Here is a 22240-nt window from a genome sequence, read left to right on the forward strand (position 1 = left end):
TAAATGGGTTGAAGGAATAATTATTAGAGAGTAATTAAAGAAATATAAAATTAACATCAGCACCTTCTATCAATGCCTTAAGGACAGAATTTCCAGACAAAACATACAAAATATCAATTGAAAAACGTTGCCTAGCGAAGGATGAGAAACAGGGAAAGCAGTTTTTGCCTTACTAATAAACAGTTATCAAAATTTGAAACACCTGACCTAGTCCTTCGAGCCAGAAACCATAGCCTGAAGAGAGATGGGCGCCACCAGGCTGTATTTGCCTAAGACACACCTCGGGAAATGGTGCCCAAATGTAAAGTTGGCCGTTTTGGATATGTGCATTTCTCAGAATTCAATGCAATGAAAATAACTTATTATAAACCTAAATATAAAAACAATCTTTCTCTCACACACACACACACACACACACATAAAGTCACGTTTCAAACATCAGTCTACATCTTTTATACGTTTATCAATCTTATATTCTTTTATTGTGAAGTCGCACTCATGTGTGTTCCTTTTCCTGTTTTCTACTGACGAATAATAAACCACGCCTACTGAGTGTGAGTTGCAGTCCGCCGAGGGACACAGCCGGGAAGGCATGGCGCTGCAGCTACCACGAAGTAGATTTAAACCAAAATAGGTGTTTTTACTTGGGTAATATTGCCACCAAAGAGTTTATACAATGTTTAACTTTAACACCGTATGACCCGTGTGGTTAAGGGATCCAACCAAGCAACCACACGCCAGGTTACAGTGTCTCCATCTTATATTTTTACTTTACAATGTGGAATACGACATTTCTATGGCCCGTTATTATGACATTCACCCCAACATAGGACATCTAATTTTGCATTGGTTAAAAGGATTAATTATTAGAGATTAAATGAGGGAAAAATGCACGGTTAACATATGCACCTTCGATTAATGCCGGGAAGTGAGCAGAACTTCCAGACACAACGTACGAATAATTAACTCAGAAAAAATGTAGAAACAACAACAAAAATTTTTGCTTCACTGATAAACAATTATCTTAAGTTGACTCAGTCCTTCAAGTAGTTTTTCGGCTCCTTGTTATGGAATTTAACCTACCATACAACAACAACAAATATTTCTCAAAAACAGTGTTTGTGCGTAAGATTGTGCGAGATACATACGAATTCATCTAATATGCCTCTCTGCTATTGGTCAATGTCATGAAGATGTCGATATGCTATTGGCTGAAATCCCTTCCAAACTGCTTCATTCCTTTTCCTTTGTTCAGTTCCGAATCTTGTGTAACTATGTTTAACTGGTTTAGTTATCCATCCTAAGACTTGCCATGATAGTTAGCCAAGGACAACGTAACGTAGGGGCGTATGGTATATTTCTTTTAATGCCATACTGCACTGTAAGGCTTCAAGTACGATGATGGCAGAATTTTTCGCGTTATCCCACCTCATTTATTTTTGGGGAAACTATTAATGCAGCACTTTTACTATTCTCCCCTTCGATAATTATTATGGCATGAGCGCGCACAACCAATAATTGATGACCTTGCCGTGCCAAAAATAGGACTTGATTCACGTGTCATTCCCGTTAACGCAATGTGACGCTACATGGAAAATAAGATCATGTTACGATGAAATTAATTCTGCTTCATCAAGACCACCGGGACGGCTACCGTGCGGAAGTGAAATGAAGACGTGCTCTCTCGCGTGCCGGATCCGGCTCGCTCATGAACACCTAATGACATACACTAATCTGATCAGATTTCCTTGGAAAGCAATTACAAGAAATCTGATCATTTTGGAGACATCCTGTAATTTTCTTTTGCCTTACTGTGTATGTTATAAATATTAGGACGTGGACAAAAAGTTGTTGTTTTTTTTGCTCTAAACCAGGCAGGCAATAATCTGAATGTAAACAAAACGCTAGATTGCTGTAGCAATCTGGATTGTTTACAAACGAAAAGCCCCGTATACATACATTTGGGCATAATCCCAGCTCAGTAGCCTAGATGGTAAGGCGCCCGCTTTGAGACTGGGAGGTCGGTGGTTCGCGCCCCGGCCGAGTCATTCCTAAGACTTAAAAAGTGGTCGGCGGCGCCCTCTGTTGGCTGCGGCTGCATCGGCTCGCTACAACGGGTCAGGTGCAATCGACATTTCGTTCTGTGTACATTGTTACACAGAATGACAATACAAGGAAATTATTATTATTATTATTAATCTGATCAAGGGGCGATCAAATAGTTGCATCCGCAGTTCCATCCATCCATTATCTGCCCCGCTTAACTTTTGATATTAAATGAGTGGCTTGAAAGAAATCACCCCTCATCAAATTCGACAAAGTATAGTAATGGTTTCCTCCGCGCTACGTGTTTTCAAGATTTGTACGTAGGTGTGTGGATAGACAAAGGCATAAACTCACACTATATATGGATGGATACAACTGTGGCTTCCACCATATATCAATATATCTATCTACCCTGGTCATATCCCTCAAGAAGGGTGACCGACAACAAGACAAACACATACAAAAACAAAGAAAATAAAAATAAATATATATTATATATACCGTATTTTCCGCACTATAAGGCGCACCGGGTTATAGGGCGCACCCCCAAAAAAATAGTTTTTGGTTCTATATTTTCCATACAAAAGGCGCACCGGATTATAAGGCGCTACAATGGGAACGTCGACAATACAGTCAGATAGTTCAGTCAAACGTATTACTCCGAAAGCTTGCAAAGAAGGAAATACGTGTCTCAGACATGTACAGAAACAGTGTCTGCACAATGTCACCAATCACTCAAATGCATCGTTCCAAATATCATTCGGAAGGTTAAAGTCTTGGGATTCAAAAAATGCCAAACATTTCTTAGTTTCCATTTTATTTTTTGCTTGCAACTGTGTGGACAGCAAAGTAAGAATTTGATTGTGCAGGGAAACGGGGTTCTTTACTGTGCATATGACAATAAACACTTTGAATTGAATTTAGTTTAAAAATAGACTCAGCACAGAAACATCAAGATCGTTCTAAAACAAGATACCAGGAAAATATAAAGCCGCATAGCTCACCTAAGTTTTCTTGCAGCCATCACGTTCAATAATGATACGTAACCATGGTCTTCTTACAACCGTGAGTGTAGTAAATCCAGGAGAGTCAAATATTTACAAATACAGAATAGTAAAAAAAGTTTTCTCTATGCCGTAGTGCAACCCAACGTGTGATTCACATTCATCTTTTTCGGCCAATTGCAGGCTTTGTTTCGCCCCTTTAGCCTATGCGAGCCTGTAAATGATAAAAAGGATCCGCCCCCTTTTACCTCCGAATAACTTTAGCCAATAGTGACTGATTCAAATGATGATTGACACATTGGTTAGGAAATGAAACGCCGGTATATAAATCCCAGCATACACCGCGGACGACTTCGCCTTCGGGGGAAAATCTAGTCGGCGGCTGCTTGCCTTAGTTGCAAGACTTTGCGACTTAATATTGATCCATATATAAGGTGCACTGTATTATAAGGCACATGGTCAGCTTTTGAAAAAAATAAAGGCTTTTAGGTGCGCCTTATAGTGCGGAAAATACGGTATATATATATATATATATATATATATAAATATATATATATTAGATGGATAAGTCTGTAGAATTTTTGCTGTAGGGGAAGAAAAAAAAAGGAAATGTCCCAGAGAAATACACAATAAATTTTACAACCAATTAAAAGTTTGCATATATCTTTCATTTCTGTACTACAAGTCCCACAGTGCTTTAGGGCATCCAAATATACCGTATGAGGAAAAATGCATCCGCGCACAATAAATCAATTTAGTCGAAAGCTTATACATGTATGACTAACCCAACTATCGCAATTGGAAAACTCGCAGTCAGACTGAGACTTTTATCGGATTATTGTGCGCATTTACATGGTGTTACATTATTGGAACACTAACAATAGTCTGTTTCCAATCAGATTATTGTCTGCATATAAATGTACCCAGTGTACATGATCTCTTGTCCACTGTAATAGATTATTAGCCCATCTGCACCTCTAAAAGGTACGCAAAAAAAAATAATGATCCTTGATGACAAGTAATTTGTGTAATCCCCTGATTTATGATGTAAATAAAGCTCAGGCACCGACGGATAAAGTCAAGCGTCTTGCAAGCACTCATGTTTAGTCAGTGTTGGAATTTTCTTCTGTATTAGGAAAGCTCCTCTGATTTAAAGGTCCTCCACCGCGGTGTTATTTAGCAAAGAGCATCACTGTGACATTCACGTCTCCCAGTGGAAATACTGCCTATGCCCTTTCCCCCCCACTCTCCCTTTTCCAGTCTGTTTATCGCTGCCTAGCAATTCTGTACGAAAAACTTTGCACGCTGTAAATTTGACTTTGCACGATTTCAAGCTTCTGGCGTTGACTAATGACATTTGCTGTCTGCACTTAAGAGGGGCACTGTAATTCACTTACCTAGCGGAATCTTACCGCCATTTTAACTTGAAATAGATTTGCTGCACAGTTACGTTCTATTCGTTTTGTAAACCGGAACGCCTAAACTACTCCAGAATTCCATCGAGACATTATAAAATCCACAAAGTAGCCTTACATTACACCACACATTTTGTTAACATTCCTTCTGACGACTCCCGCGAACAGCAGTAGTCAACGGGGGACAGTGGATTGCAGCCGCCAGCCTGCTGTTCATTGTTGTCGGAAAGAACGGTAATAATTTTGCCACGCATCACAGATTTGCTCCCTCTCAATCCCCGCTCTCAGCAATAGTTGACCAGGGATGATGGATCCCAGCCAAAACAGTGCAGTTCTTTTTAGGCAGGCTACAATCGCAAGCTTTAGATGCTTGAACTGTAAAAAGAAAAACCCTACCAGCCCTTGCTCTCAACAATAGTCATCCGAGGATAATGCACAGCCGTGCATTTAATCTTAGGTGGGACAGATAAGCACACCTCCTGACCAAAGTGGGCTCTGCCAGTCCCCACTCGCAGCCATATGAGATAGGGGATAATAGATCACAGTCGCACTAGTGTAGTTCATTATAAAAGGAAAAAAGGGATTGCCAGGCCTAACAAAAGTCCGCTCAGAGGGTCCATGCTTGCAACAATATAGGATCGGTGATCATGTATTGCCGCTGATGCATAGTTAATTCTATGGGTAGATAAAAACTCAAAAAGAAAATTAATGGCATTTTGGATAATAAATTATGGTTGCAAAAGTCCAGGTGATTTCAGTCGTAAATAACGGTTAAAAAAAGATCGCCCCTTGCCCGACAAAATTGTACTTTGCCTGACCCTGCTTGCAGCAATATGGGATTGGGGATAATTGATCGCGGCTGCAGTTCATTTTAGGTGATTTGTTCATTTTGTGATGTGATGTTTGTTGCAACATGATTGAAAAGAAAAAATAAATAAATGAGAAAATATGAATACAAACGGCAACAAAGGGCCACCGGCCTTGACAAAAGTGCTTTCGGTCGATGCCTGCTTGCGGCAATTTGCGATCGATGATAATGGATCGCTTCAGCTGCTTGAAACCACAAAAAATGTGCTCTGAAATTGTGCATCTAGTACACAGGCAATTTTGGAATATTTTTCAACACGCGATCCAGAGGGTGCAAAATATTTAGTAGTGTCAATAAAAAGCACATACATTAGATACATTCTATTCCGTGCTCTGGATTGTGGCTTATACCGCGCACCCCCATACTGCAGGCATGCACAGTTCAGTTGATCCCACCCAAATGAATTCTTGTCTGTTGTAATGGAAACCGGGCCAAGTGATGCAGGCCATTCGGGAACCTGCCATGGAAAAGCCGCTCGTATATATAGACAACCAACTGAGCAAGCACGAAGGATGATAGCTTGAACAGAACCCGGCACTGTTAGGCTACCGTCTGTTTCAGGCAGATAGGTTGGAATGGAAAGATGGAGCTTGTGTGTGTGTGTGTGTGTGTGTGTTTGGATGGAAAAGGAAAACAAAAACAGGTCAGATGAGATGAGTGATTTACTGGGGGGAAGGGAAGGATACCAGTAAGTCAGCACATTGGCTGCCCTATGAACAACCGGCATTGTCCCGATTTGGTAGGAAGCAAAATAACACAATACATCACCGGCAGTGTTCCCTCTAAGCTGTGCGCGTGCGCAATTGCGCACTGCTCGTACATTCTCAGCGCACAAGAAAATCTAGCCAGCGCACAAAAATCAGGGCTCAAAATTACTCATTAAGAAGCGACTCAAGTCAAAGTTACAATGCATGAAGGTAAAAATTCACGGGTTCCCCTGACGTTGTGTCCTAAATGCGGTATTTTGAAGTCGAGTCGAAGGAGAACGAAGTTGAGTAAAGTTAGTAGAGTGTGTCGGCGAAGCGGCTTCTTTGGCTCACTAAAAGGAACCGGCTCTTTCGGGTCCTAAACGGCTCTTCGGGTTGTTTTTGCTTCTTTCATCCCAACATGACCAAATATTATGTAAAATTATGCACAAAATGACTTAAAAGAAGGGGGAATAGAACAAAAAAGAAAAACATACCAAAAAGAAAAAGTAGTGAAAAGCTGAGAAAAAAAGAAACAAAAAGGAGAAAAAAAAGAAGGAAAATTTTAGGAAAAAAGCCAGAAAAAAAGAAAAGAAAGAAATGAAGGAAAAATGTAAATAGAGACCAAAACGAAAAAAGTAACAGCTCGGAAAAAACACAATGAGATTTTTTTTAAAGGAATTTAGAAAAAAGTAGAAAAAAAAAACACGGAAAAAAGAAGAAAAAGTTTGTGTTGCATTCAAATCATTTCCAATGATATCAAGTGAATCTTGTTGCCAACATTGTACTTCCACTAAAAAATGTAATTAAGTACAGTTCTGTATCTTACAACCCACTAAATAAGCCCCCAAAAATGTGAATATTATGCGACAAAATATATCAGGAAATAAAAGGAAATGGATATCTTGTGAAAGAATTGTAAGAGCAAAGGACGTTTGTAGGCCGTACAACCTTTGCAATAGTACATGAGGCAATTCATTCAAAAGAGAAAAATAACTCAGCAAAATGTAACTTGATGTCAAGTTTTGGACATGTTTGATAATTAATTATCTTGCCACACTTGGGATTATGGTTGCTCACTGTTGTTTCAAGCGCTGCTCACCGACTTTGTGTGAACGCTCAGACCCGTGGAAAATTAGAGGGAACATTGATGCCACAATAAGGTGAAAAGGTGAAATTGTCATATGACAGGGGATAGAAACCTATGGTAATTAGCTAATAGATTCTAAAAAACATTAAAATAGCAAAAGAGTAGCGGTATATAGGCATCGTTTTTCCAGACTACGAGGCGCACCTATAAACTCTTTATAATCCGGTGTGCCTGATAGACCAGAAATTCAGTAAATAAAATTGAAATTGCGGAAATTACAATGGAAGGCTTCTACATTCAGTAACCGTTCATAAATAAATCACCCATTCATCTATTATCAGCACCGCTTATCCTCAGTAGGGTCGCGGGGTGCTGGAGCCCATCCCAGCTATCTTCGGGCAGGTGGCACGGGACACCCTGGACTGGTTGCCAGCCAATCGCAGGGCACAGACAACTCGCTCTCTCATTCACACCTAGGGACAATTTGGACCAGCCAATTCACCTAACATGCATGTTTTTGGAATGTGGGAGGAAACCAGAGTGCCCGGAGAAAACCCGCGCAAGCACGGGGAGAACATGCAAAATCCACACAGAAGGTTCGATCTTATGACCTCAGAAATTGCACAACTCTTTGCTTTCTTTAATCAGTAGTGTCTTCTGGATCCTATAAGACTTTAATTGACGATCACTAGTCTTTTCTCAGATTATTGCACCCAAACACACACCTCTTTTCCTCTGTATTCTAACCAGCGCAAGTACTCTTCTGCCTTTAGGCTAAGCCCCGCCCACCGCGTACGTCACAATGTTTACAAACAAATGAAAGTGTCTATTGGATTAAAAAAAACGACGCAGAGTGTCAGAGGACGCAAGGTCGAATTAAGGACAAACGTGCTCTTTAAAAGCTATAGGAATCAAGCAGTCCAAGGTCAACCAGAATAGAAGCCGACTGCAAAGGACATGGAGGAGGGGGGCAACTAGTTGCAGAAGGAGGTATGAATCAACAAAAAGTGTGCCGTCAGCATCCTCGGGGGCCAGTGGGGAGCATGAATTGAGTTGACGTGTGTCGCAGAGTTCCTCCCTTAGTGCACCTTCTCATCTCTTCAGTTTCTCCTTTTGTCTCTCATCCATATGGCCCATTCCGACTCGCGCCCTCCCCCCTTACTCTGCTGCACTCTATTGAAACGGTCCGTCTCTCTCTCTCTGTCCTTTTCTCTCTCGCTCGCGCACTCATCCCCCACATACACACAAACCAACGCTTGCTTGCACAAGCATCCCGCATGAAGCACATCTTATTTACGGTTCGATAACAGCCGACCGCCCTGCAGGACGCTCGTCCTCTTCCACCTTTCTTTCTCCTTGTGCCCAGATGTTGCTGAAATAATTGGTGGTGTGGGGGCAGGGCGAAGGTGGACTTGTTTTGGTCATAAAATGCATGTTTGTTGTTAGCACTAAGAGTTGTGGGCCAGAGATGCATAAATGAGCCTCTGGCAAGCAACTACAGTACACCAGTGTTTTTTAACCAGTGTGCCAGGCCGCACGAGTGTGCCATGATAAATTGACCAATTTTATCTCTTTATTTATAATCTAACATAGCCTCCCTGCATCCACCCACGACTCCACTATACCAGCGCAAGTCACGTGTTTCTTCCAGTCATCAACCAAGTAACTGTAACGTTCATCCGTATCAGTAGTTGGCAGCAGATTTCTATTTTTTTTCACAACTTCTATATACTACATATGCTCATGAAGGAAGTACAGGGGAATATGCTTAATACCTTACTTTATTTGTAATAAAAAGTGTAAACATTACTAAACATTAGTAGACACTCAAAATAAGGTGAGAAGACATAATGGATTCTGAACCTGGAAAAAAACGGAGAGAAGCCTTCAATTTAGTCCAACCTGCTCTGAAGCCCTTACCTGAGCCCTTTATATTCATTAAATGTTAAAATTTTAACAGAAATATAATAATAACCCATCAAATAATGTCAAAAATAAAAACATGATTTTGCTGATTTATTTTCTTATTATACTTTACATAAACACTGGTTATTTTACTGTGTAAAGTATGTATTTCCTATGTGTCCCAGAGCTTGCAATGATGCTAAAAGGAGAAACAAAAACAAAATAACCATGGAAGCAAAGAAGGCATACTAATGGCTACCCTATGTTGCAGTGGCAGTAACACATATACAATCCGGATAATTAATAAAAAAAAGGAGGCTAAAGCAAGGATATCTTCTGAAGTGTTAGCTTTCAAATCAGTTGAATTTATAATCTACCATGACCCCCTGCATCCACCCACGACTCCACTGTACCAGCTCAAGTTATAACAAATGTAAATAAAATATAATTTCTCCTTTTCATGTCTGCTTACAATGCAATTTAATCATATTTTGTCTTTACATCTTTTTATCTGAAAAAACGGGATTTCAAAACGTACTAACTATGCATTACCATAGATTTCTATCCCCCACTATATGGCAATTTCACTTTGCAATCCCTACCTCAGAACAAAATAATGTCCGAGCTTGGGGGTCTGCTGTATTTATTGTAAACACTGCTACCGTTTACAAAGTTGACAAACACAAGAGCACACATCTAACAGCAACAAAGGCTGCAGGAATACAATTCAGTGAGAAACGTACCAGCAAAAGCGTGCACAGACCTCCATGCAACAAGGTCACAAAATGAGTGAGCAGAACTCCCAGGAGGCATAACACAGCACTATTCCCTCAAAAAGTGGTGAGTAATGGCGCAGTTTTATCTTCAAAAAAAAGAGGAAAAAAAACACTAGCACTACCGATGCAGCATTTCACTGGAGTCTGCAATACCGCCCGGCTGCCACTTGTTATGTGGCAGGATGTGGGAATCCTCAGAGAGGTATGATCACTATTTGGCAGCAGAGTAGAGCCAGACTTCATTTCTTTTGATGAATAAACTGAGCAACAGTCACTGATCATTAATAATGACGTAGGTATCTATTTTCAGAAGACACCTTGGGGAGCATTTGTTTCCATTGGCTGGGAATATCGTAGAGGAAATAAGTAGAGGTCAACCGATTATCGAGCGGGTCGGTTATTGGCACCAGTGTTTGGGGAATGGGATGAATATCGGTATCGGCATTTTTTTTTTATCCGATGAGTCGATTATTTAGGCTCATATATAGCAGAGCCTATCTCTCCCTCTCTCCACATTCTATCTCAAATGTTACCCACCCCGCGCCTTCTGAATGGATAAGTGACCACTGAAGCAGGAAGAATAACGTTACGGCAACTCTGTTAACTCCTGAGTGGCACCATGCCGTGAATGAAGACCACTGACAATATTGAGATTGTGTGTGTGTGTGTGATGAAGAAATAGCATAAAAAGTATGGTTAACTTGGTTTTAGGAAATCACGTTCAGGTAGAAACTGTTTTACTGTAGTAGTTATCATCGTAACATTAGATGGTCAAGCGTGAGTGTTTGTGATTGAATGTGAGTGATTAGTTGTTACCATAACATTAGTCCCTCCGGCATAAAATATATATATATATATATATTAAAAAATCTACTACGAAGCTACCAAATTCTTGTAAGATGACTTTATTTGTATCAATATTCAAGTGTTTACATTCACATATTGAAATTGCATATTTGCTTTTGAGAGTGATCGAGATGTAAATTTGTGTTCCATGTGGTTACTTCTGTTATCATTAAAAGCCCAACCTGAGCTTGTGACTTGAAAAAATGTGAATGAATGAATGATTGAATGAAAACTTTATCCGAACATTAAAATAAAAACAGAGCAAAAACAATAACTCAACAAAAAAATAATATTACCTAATATGTTCGAAAAGGGGTAGTCAGAAGCAAATGCTTAATGTGGAAGACTACACCCAGATTTGCTGAATTTCAGCCAGAAACAGGACACAAAAACTTCTGTTAAATCCCACCAGCAACAAAAAAAGAACAAGCGAGTTTGATATGCGACTGAAAAGAGACAATAACTGGTGTTGGTCAGAGCTGGTGTAAGCGGCAAACTTTCTCGGATCGTGGAAGAAGCTTCTAAAAAGGACGATAAAAGATGGCAAGAGCAAGCTTCAGTTAACAATACCTGCTAGAGGTGAGCATTAACCTGCAGCCATGTGGCTAATATGAGGGACTAAAGAAGGAAACAGTGGGAAAAACATGGAGGATTCAGAGAGCCCATAACTGTGAAAGGCGAGTGACACTGAAGGACAAAGCAAGAGCAGTTAAGAGCAACAACAGCAGCGAGCCATAATTTGCAGTCATTTGGCTAACATAAGTGGCCAGAGAAGGAAATAGAGGGGAAAAAAGTCAAAGATGACGGACGGGACTCTGTGACCTTCACATGCAAGGCTCAGCTCTGGAAGATAAGTGGCAGTTAAATATTCAACAGCAGCATAAAATCCAAACATAGACTAAGTGTCATGTTTTACGACCGGGTATGATATGGAGTTTTTTCAGACGAGCATCCTCAACAGGGCCGCTTGCATTCGTGGTTAGCTTTAAAAATAGTAACAGCAGACAAACTCCACCCAGGACAATTTTCTTCTCCTTTCTCCATTTTCCAAAATGTTTTTAAGCAACCTATATAATAAACCATGATTTCACTCAAGATTCAGTGCCAACTCTGGCCTTTGTTGCCAACCCCCGTGTACTTTGTGGTTTCCTGCTGCTGCTCTTGTATGCAAACATAAGAAACTTGCCAAGACGTGGAAAAAATCTGGGCCTGTTTTATAGAAACATAGGGATTACGATAAAATGTTCTCAGTAAGTGAGCGTAGTACACAAATATGCCCCCAAAGACCGGCAGCATCTGCCCTGCGCTCTGCTCTCAAAGACCCTGAACGACATTGCGCTTTGCTGCAACATTCCTATTAAATTCTGTAAATACCTGACCAGGTGGAGAAGCAATGATGACAAGTTTGGAAAAAAAAAACAGCACCAGGCAGAGGAATAAATTAAAACTGATTTTAAAACGTACAATTGGAAGGATTTTCACACACTTAGAATCCCATTTAATCACCTTATTTTTAACATTTTTTTAATAATTGCTGTCACAGTCTTGTTCCAGACTGAGGAGATTCTTCCCAATGCCGTGAGGCTCTTTAACTCCACCCAGGGGAGTAAAAGCCCACATTAAACCCCACCCCTACATTTGCATTTTACCCTGTTTTTATTACAGTGTGTATTTTCCGTAGCACTATTTAAATACTCGATATCAACACGTTATATTGGGAATTTCTGTATTCTATTTCTTGTATTTTATTATTTTTTTATCACAAGGATACTGCTGGAAGTGCGAATTTCCCTACGGGGATGAATAAAGTATCTATCTATCAATCGATGTAATTGTGCTGTTTGTCAATTGGTTACCGCTATATTTCTTTTGTGACTTTTTCGTATTTCTTATCTGAAGCTTCTTTTCCAATGTCATCTTTTTTCCTTCTCTGTTTAGCATCACAGCAAGTTTTGGGACCCTGAACACAAGAGGGAGCTGTGTCTCTCGTCCGCATGCTCAAATCAACATCCGGGTTCCGCAAGACTTCAACGAGCGAAACATGAGCTAGAGCAGAGCAATTCCATTGAGGATTTCATAACAATGAAACAAACAAATATATATATATATATATATATATATATATACTGGACTGTCTCAGAAAATTAGAATATTGTGATAAAGTTCTTTATTTTCTGTAATGCAATTAAAAAAACAAAAATGTCATACATTCTGGATTCATTACACATCAACTGATCTATTTTAAGCCTTTTATTATTTGAATATTGCTGATTTTGGCTTACAGCTGAAAAAAAACTCAAAAATCCTATCTCAAAATATTAGAATACTTCCTCAGACCAAGAAAAAAAATAATTTTATAACAGCAAAACTAAATCAAACATTTGAAAATGTCCATTGATGCACTCAGTACTTGGTTGGGAATCCTTTTGAACGGATTACTGCATCAATCCGGCGTGGCATGGAGGCAATCAGCCTGTGGCATTGCTGAGGTGTTATTGATGCCCAGGATGCTTCGATAGCGGCCTTCAGCTCATTTGCATTTGTAGGTCTGGTGTCTTTCATCTTCTTCTTAACTATACCCCACAAATTCTCGATGGGGTTCAGGTCAGGGGAATTAGCAGGCCAATCAAGGACAGTGATGCCATGGTCAGTGCACCAGTTACTGGTGGTTTTGGCACTGTGGGCAGGTGCCAGATCATGCTGGAAAATGAAATCCTCATCTCCATAGAGCTTTTCAGCAGATGGAAGCATGTAGTGCTCTAAAATCTCTTGGTACACAGTTGCATTTACTCTGGACTTGAAGAAACACAGTGGACCAACACCAGCAGCTGACATGGCTCCCCAAACCATTGCTGACTGTGGGAACTTCACACTGGATTTCAAGCAACTTGGATTTTGCTCCTCTCCAGCCTTTCTCCAGACTCTGGCGCCTTGACTTCCAAATGAAATGCAAAACTTGCTTTCGTCTGAAAAGAGGACTTTGGACCACTCTGCAACTGTCCAGTGCTTCTTCTCCATAGCCCAAGTCAGACGCTTCTTCCGTTGTCTTGAGTTCAGAAGTGGCTTGACCATGGGAATACGGCTATTGTAGCCCATTTCCCGGACACGTCTGTGAACTGTGGCTTTTGATACCTGGACTCCAGCTTCAGCCCACTGTCTTTGAAGCTCCCTCAAATTGTGGAAGCGGCTCTTCTTCACAATTTTGTTAAGGCTGCGGTCATCTCTCTTGGTTGTGCAGCGTTTCCGGCCACATTTTTCCCTTCCAACAGACTTTTTGTGGATATGCTTTGAAACTGCACTCTGTGAACAGCCTGCTCTTTGAGAAATTTCTTTTTGTGTCTTACCCTCCTGATGGAGGGTATCAATGGTGGTCCTCTGGACAGCAGTCAGATCAGCAGTGATTTAGTTTACTGAACCAAGCTGAGTGTTTTTAAGGCTCAGGAAACCCTCGCAAGGTGTTTCGAGTTAATTAGATGATTCAGGTGATTAGTTGAATAGCCTACTTGTATACTTTTTCATGATATTCTAATATTTTGAGATAGGATTTTTGAGTTTTCTTAAGCTGTAAGCCAAATTCAGCAATATTAAAATAATAAAAGGCTTGAAATAGTTCAGTTGATGTGTAATGAATCCAGAATGTATGACATTTTTGTTTTTTTAATTGCATTACAGAAAATAAAGAACTTTATCACAATATTCTAATTTTCTGAGACAGTCCAGTATATATATCCTGGGCCTGTGAATACATAATGAGGCTGTGTGTGCATCTTCCAAAAAACAAATCCAAATTAAAACAATTTTTTTGTGTGTATTTATTGTTAATTATTTTGGGGGGGATTAGAGGTTTACCTCATATTACGTGCAATGTTCTGCATTTTGAATACTTCATTATGTCAACTTTTAATTTTGTTAAATATTACTTATTTTAGGGTAGCACGGCAGCGCAGTGGTTAGCATGTGTGCGGCATAGTTCTGAGGTCATGATATCGAACCTCCTGTGTGGAGTTTGCATGTTCTCCCATTGCTTGCGTGGGTTTCCTCCGGGCACTCCGATTTCCTCCCACATTCCAAAGACATGCATGTTAGGTGTGAATGAGCGAATTGTCTGTCCCTGTGTGCCCTGTGACTGGTTGGCAACCAGTTGAGGGTGTCCCCTGCCCACTGCCCGAAGATAGCTGGGATGGGCTCCAGCACCCCCGCGACCCTACTGAGGATAAACGGTGCAGATAATGGATGGATGGATGGATGGATTAGTTATACTTGTGAAATGCTGTGTACTAATTTGTTACCATGAGTCTTTGTTCTGACCTTAAGCATTGGTTAAAGCATCATTTGGCTTTGTCAAATTTCACTCAGGGGCAAAAAATTAAGGCTGAAAATGTGAAAGACAAAAAAAAATGTGATAATTACCATGAAAATTGTCTGTTTCAACTGAATTAAATTTGTATTGTGATAACAATTGTCTCCCAGACCTATATAGAATATTTGACAAAAAAGTAGCAGATCTATGCCTCGGGTCTTTAAAAAAATTCGGAAGGAACTACCATAAAAGGGCATCCTCCAAATAACATGATTCCAATTTTGAAACATAACTCGTGAAGCAATCGAACCCTACAACAACATTGAGGTTTGTGGAACGGCAAATGCTTTTCCGTCATGGAGGACAGTCAGCCAACAGGCATTGCGGTTGATTGATTTATATCAGGCCATTTGAGAACGCTGAGGTTTGACTTTTTTGACCTGAGCCACTCCGGCGCAGACAAAATATGCCATTGGCTGGATCCATTAAAGCTTTCAAACGCATATGGAAAGTAGATACCGCTTTAACGGAAGGAGAGGGTTTTAGTTTTTTATTTTCTCCGACATTCCATTTTTCATTTGGACATCCCAACGTCCATGCCAATTTCATTTTTCTTTGGAAAAACATGTCAGGCACACACAACGATTTCAATTTTGAACAATAAATGTGTAGTACAGTACTAAAGAAATATAGAGAGTGAGAGAGCGTGACAGAGTGAGAGTGACAGTGAGAGAAAGTGAAAGATGGGGAGCCAGCAACAGAGAGAGCAAGTGAATGACAGAGAGGGCAAGAGATAGGAGGAGCTAGAGAGGTAGTGGTAGAGCTAAAGAAGTAGATAGAAAGCTAGATAAGATAGAGAGCTGAATAGAAAGCTATAGAGATAGATAGCTATCTAGCTCTATCAAGCGCTTTACCTATAGAGTTAGATACAGAGACAGCTAGATATACTTCTATACAGATGATGATGACTATTTTTGCACCAAGTGCATATTGCACAAACCCTACGATACCAAACTGTATGTAACATCCTATATGCCGACATTTCTTGGGTAAATTTTGTATAAATTATAACTATAACCTTATCCTCCTTGTTTTATAACCTTATCTTCTCTGTTCCTTTATCTTCTTGTTTTTTTTTTACCTCACTGTGAATGTGTGAAACTGGAGTGTCATGCCCAATTTCGTTGTCACAATATGTTAACCCATTTTGTAACAATGACAATAAAGGTATATTCTATTCTATTCTATTCTACAGAAAGAAAGAGAGCTAGAGAGAGAGAGAGCTAGAGAGAGCTAGAGAGAGCTACAGAGCGAGCTAGAGAGCCAGAAAAAAAGCTAGATTCAAAGAAAAAGATGGCTCGATAGAGAAATCTAACTAGATATAGAGAAAAAAAAAGCTAGATGGAAAGAGAGAGAGACAGACAGAGAGAGAGAAGATTGAGAAAGAGAGTTTGCTACATACTGTAGATAGAAATTAGAGGGCGAGGGAGATCTCTCATCCAGAATATTTTCCTGCCACAAAGCACTGTGGGACTTGTAGTACAGTGACGCACGATACACACAAACCCCGGCTTACAACGTTAAAAAGCCACCGTTGATTTCAATTTCCATTTGATTATAAAATGCCAATGTTGTATTAATCTAAACACATCGTAAACCCATGCTTTTGGCAAGCCACATACGAGAACCAAGTTCTGAACAGACGAGATGCAGAAATGGAGCAAACGAGCACACACAACGCTTAATTGACTTTGATGAGTGACAAGAATGAAATCATAACGTAATTAAAGTGAAAAGTAGATGCGTAATTATCAGACCAGCATTTAATATGATGTCGGCCAATAGCAGGCTGGCATCTTGCAGAATGTGTTGTCGATTTCGTATCTTACTCCGCACGGTAAAGTGAAAACATCCCAAGGCAGGGTCACGTATCCCGGGGGTCTACTGCACTGTACTTTGCTATTTTTATTTATAGTTTACTTCCCCCTAAAGTAAGACTGATGCATTATGCATAAGCAAGTGTGTTCCAAGTAAGTATAGTGCATGAATAACAGGCGCAACCTGCGGCACTCACAATTTGGTGGCACGGGTGATGGAGCAGCATTGATGTGGCCGCCCAAAGCTAACCCGAGAAGTCACGCAAGCTAGGGTCACGCAGCGTTATTGGCGCTAACCCCTCCAACTCTCGCTTTTGTCCAAATTTAATGTCCGAAGCACTCTCGTCACCGAGGAGGGACCACGGAGGACCAAAAGGACCTCGGCTACTTATCCAACAGGAGGAAATCAAACGGCGCGAGCTAGCTCAAGGTTCTTCGCCCGCTTGGCCTAGTTTGTTAGTCTGATGAAGCGTTCTCAGCAGTTTCTGCAGCAAATGGCATGAAAAAAGATCTTATACCCACGTGGAATGTAAACGCTGAGTGCGGGGAAACTGGAAGATGAAGTGGCCAAATGCGTTTGTCTTTTTATTTATTTATTCTTTTCTTAATACGGCTGGGTGGGGAGGGGTGGTCGCTCGGACCAGACACGGAGAGCTTTGAATTGGATACCTTTGTTATTATGGGGAAAGTATGCAAATTAGATCAGGTTGAAATTATTACATACCTGTCAACCTCCAGGGCTCCATGCCCTTACAAAATGTTGTATTTTCCCTTACAAAATAATCTTACACCATATTTTTTTTTTCCAAACGTGTTTATTTATGTAGTTTAACATGTTATATTGTACATGTGTTTCGTTATATCATATATAACGAACATTTTGTTGTGAGATCCTGAGTTGCTCGACATGAATGAGGTTTATTATAAAAAAAAGGTCAAAAATGAAGTAGCTTGGACGTTCACTGTAGAAGGAAAAAATACATGCAAATAGAATTCTTATTCAAAATGATTAATTCCCATTTTCTGCATTAAATTATTGTTGGTAATATAATGATTCAAGGGATAACCACAAACCTGTCTTTTTTCATTTTCTTCTTATATACTTCCTTTTTTTCTTAATTTATTTATACAACATAATCATTCGTAATACAGTATAATGCATCAAAGCAAGTGAGCCGTTCTCTCTTAATGAGTTTAACCGAAAAAGCCGGTTCTCTAAAAAGAGACGGACTTCCTTTCACTACCAAACTCGAATTCGTTACACTTGATTGAGTTGCCGTTTTGTGATAGCCGGTGTTTACCGGATGGTACCCATCATTGACAAATTTGCGTTTTTCCGTACAGATTTTTTTGTACATCGTAAAATGCATAATAAACGTACTTTGTACGGCAAAAACATACAGGTTGACAGGTATATTATTAGGAGTTGGTATAATCACAACATACAAAAAAGGCTTATTCATTTTCATCCATTCATCCCTTATCTGCACCGCTTATCCTTTGTGTGGTCGTGGGAGTGCTGGAGCCCATCCCAGCTATCTTCGGGCAGTGGGCAGGGGACACCCTTGACTGGTTGCCAGCCAGTGGCAGGGCACACAGAGACAGACAACTCACTCCCTCATTCACACCTAGGGACAATTTGGAACGTCCAATTAACCCAACATGCATGTCTTTGGAATGTGGGAGGAAACCGGAATGCCCGGAGGAAACCCACGCAAGCATGGGAAGAACATGCAAACTCCACACAGGAGGTTTAATCGCATGACCTCAGAACTGTGCCGCACACGCGCTAACCACTGCGCTGCCGTGCTGCCTTATTCATTTTCAGTATGAATGAATTATCACTTTTTTTCATATCAATATAGACAACCGTTTGGACCCCCCTTTGGCAGACCAACTTATAACTTTTTAATTGCCTGCTTTGTTGAGAAAAAAAATAATAAAAACTGACAAAAATCTAATTCTACTAAAACGACTTCAAATCAAATTTTTAGGGAATGTAGAAGAACAAAGCATTTTCATCTATTCAACCAATGGTGTTGAATAGCATAGCTTTTGTTGTTGTCGTCTACCGCTTACTGGCTTCACCCAAGGGGAGTACAGTTTTCTATGGTTTACTGCCGTCCGTCGTGGCGTCGCCACGTGGTTAGGTCACTTGTGTGCAAAGGGTCAATATGTGGTTCTCCGTGTTTCTCCGTTTTCCCCTGTCAAGAAGACGGTTTTGAGCCGTGAGGCTTCCTTAGTAAAGGCACGCTACGGCAGTAAGAGTATCGCGGCTGACCATAAGTGCATGTCTCCTCTTGTAATGTAGCCGTCGTATTTTACCGGAGGCGACGGGAAAAGTCGTCCTTACTTGCAGCAGCTCATCAATCCAAATGGGCTCTGCCTCCAAGACGTGCTCGTTGGATGATGCCTTATAAAGTCAACTGCAATGGAATCCGAACCGTTCTCCTCGACATTTGCAAATAAGGATGTGAGAGGACACTCCGGGGAATTGAAATAATCGATCTGTTGAATTATATTTACAGAAAAAATATATAGTTGTTCAAAGTGTCGTATGAGGGTCCAAAATTGAGCTAGGTAACATAGACCAATAAAAAATGGGGATGTTCCTAATTTTCAGAAATTATTACAGTAGACAACTGGGATACCACGTATAACTTTTCGGCTTGTGTCAAAATGCAAAATTCAACTTAAAGGCACACTGCATAATATTTTGTTACATAACAAAATATTATGCAGTGTGCCTTTAAGTTGAATCGAAATGCAGATATACAGAATTATCATTTATGCTTGAGATAATTTCATGTGATGATCGGCGATATGATGTGGAAGATGTTTTTGGCCCGTCTTTACAGCATTTTACCAACCATACAACATCCATCCATTATCTGCACCGCTTATCCTCAATAGGGTCGCGGGGTTGCTGGAGCCCTATCCCAGCTATCTTCAGGCAGTGGGCAGGGGACACCCTGAACTGGTTGCCAGACAATTAACTCGCTCAACTAACCACTAGGGACAATTCAGACCGGCCAATTAACCTAACCTGCATGTTTTTGTATTGTGGGAGGAAACCCACACAAGCACGGGGAGAACATGCAAACTCCACACAGGAGGTTCGATCTCACGACCTCAGAACTGTGCGACACACGCACAAACCACTGCCCCGCTGTGCTGCCCAACTATACAACATTAACAAGAAATTAGCATTTCACATGTCTCAAAACGTTGCAGTGTCGGGACAAAGAGGACTTTCTGCTATTTGTCAATGTCATATGAAATGCTCGTTTGCCATTTGTTTGCGTCATGAAAATGATGCTATGCCATTTGCCAAACTCCCTCCCACAATGTCTTTCTCTTCATTCAGTCTCGAATCTTGTGTTCTCAGTAAAGACTGAGTGTCACGGACACAATACTATAATTTTTCTTCTTTATTCATCCGCTCTGGGTCCTATGGCTTGCGCTGATGCTAAAGGGAGGAGCAAAAAAACAGTGATGGAACCAAGTATGTGATCACCAAAGCTCTTTTTAAATGTGATCGCATAATATTGGTGAGGACACTTCCCCTCCATCCACTTCACCTCCATCCATGCCAGAACTATGCTCTTGGCTGAATATATACAAGGAAACGATGGGGCTAATTTTGTTTTTTTTCCCCATCTTGGCAACATTGCTAAAATTCGCAATATTGCTCACTCAGTCAGATGCGGAGATTATAATTCCTGCTTTTGTTACCTCCCATCTCGATGACTATAATGCACTACTCTCCGGTCTCCCGAAGTCCAAAATCAAGAGCCTTCAGCTGGTACAAAATTCGGCATTGAGAATTTTAACTAAGACACGAAAGTTTGATCACATGACCTCATATTTTAGCATAATTTCCCCCAATGTTCCGGTCCGGAGCTTTGGTTCTGAAAACGCTGGTCTACTAGTGATCCCAAGAGCCAAGAAGAGATCTGCAGGTTGGAGAGCGGTCTCCATTCGGGCCCGGGTGTTGTGGAATGCTCTTCCCCCTGAGATTCGATCTACAGCCTCAGTGGAAATGTTTAAATTGAAACTTCAAACACACTTTTATTCTATTACATACGAATAACCTATATTTGATGTTGACAAAATCTGTGTATTATTTGCCCTCATGTAGGTTTTAGATCAGGGGATGGAGTGATAATACTCTGTAGTTTGTGCAGCCCTCTGAGACCCTTTGCGATTAAGGGCGTCACAAATAAACATGGCTTGACTTTCTTTCATGGAAGTAGAAGCACAACTTGGTCGTATCTCCCATTTAACTCTTCATTCTGTGCACGAGGCACTTAAAAGCTCGACCATAATCAATTGCATGGCTCAGGAAGTGGATGAATTAGTTAAATGAATGGGTTAAACACATATTTTTTCGGGGGTTGGGGATATCGACAACGAATGGTATCCCCGGTTTTATTTACATCTGAAAATCACCTCATAATCCTCCAGGGAACACACTACCGCACCCCATCCACAAAATCCTGACCCCCCCTTTCCCCGGCCTGTCTCTCCAATGCACCCAGACGCGATGAGACAAGCCACTGCGGCGAGCACCTGCACGAAGCTCCCCCCGATGTGTTGCGTCAACAACCACGCAAAGGGCTCCCCGGCCCTCGCTTGATGCGGCTTATAGCCGGCGGACCATCACCGGGTAGGCGGCGGTAGTGCCATGGTAGACACGACCGCTTTCCAACCCGTTTTTGGACACCCTGGACCGGCGTGACAAAAATGTGTTTTTCGAATGACACAAATACACAAAAATAAAGTCGTTTTTATATAAAAATAAATAAATAAGAAGCGAGTAGACACATTTCTAGTGAATAATAAAAAAAACGTACTCACCGTCTTGAAGGGTTCACCACGACTCCTTGACGGAATAGCAGCCAGAGAGAAGGGATGCGTGGCCCGCCTTTCGTCGACTCCTCCGACGGTAGCGAGGACCAGACAACTGGGGGTAAAGAAGCGGTCGTCGCGGCCTGACTAATACGTCCCTGTCGAGCCTTATTCGTTTGAATGTATGCGGGAAACGGAGCGGTGCTTTGGCCGCACGACGGACTGACGGAACTGGAAGCAGGTTGGGGAGAGCGCTAGACTGGCGGCCTTCTTCTCCGACAACGATGGTGCGTGTATCGGGGGGATCCCAGGACGTTGCGGTGCACCAGCGCCACCAAGTGGAGCGGAGTGCGTTTCACCATGCACGACGTAAATACTGTAGTCGGTACTTTTGCATTGAAATACTACGGAGGACTAACAGTGCCAAAATTAGAACAATAAATAACCTATAATGATTTTATTAAAATGTTTTCATTCAGTGCATATTTCCGGCGGATAACGTAGACAGTTTAAAAATGTAAAGGGATATAAAAACTATAATAAATAAATGTTTGTTCTGAAATCCTAAGGAGTGTC

At 40.9% G+C, this 22240-nt stretch overlaps 1 protein-coding gene across 1 annotated transcript in view; it reads right to left on the reverse strand.

The window, feature by feature from the left end:
* Positions 1-21808, reverse strand: part of adarb1b (adenosine deaminase RNA specific B1b) — a 160091-nt gene extending 138283 nt beyond the window's left edge. Inside the window, exon 1 of the mRNA XM_088352921.1 lies at positions 21674-21808. The gene's annotated coding sequence lies outside the window, so the exon portion shown is untranslated. The remainder of the gene's footprint in view (positions 1-21673) is intronic.
* Between the last annotated feature and the right edge of the window lie 432 nt (positions 21809-22240).

This window comes from Urocampus carinirostris, chromosome 14 (assembly GCF_059441175.1).
Source record: "Urocampus carinirostris isolate Australia breed hairy pipefish chromosome 14, RoL_Ucar_1.0, whole genome shotgun sequence".
Lineage (NCBI taxonomy): Eukaryota > Metazoa > Chordata > Actinopteri > Syngnathiformes > Syngnathidae > Urocampus > Urocampus carinirostris.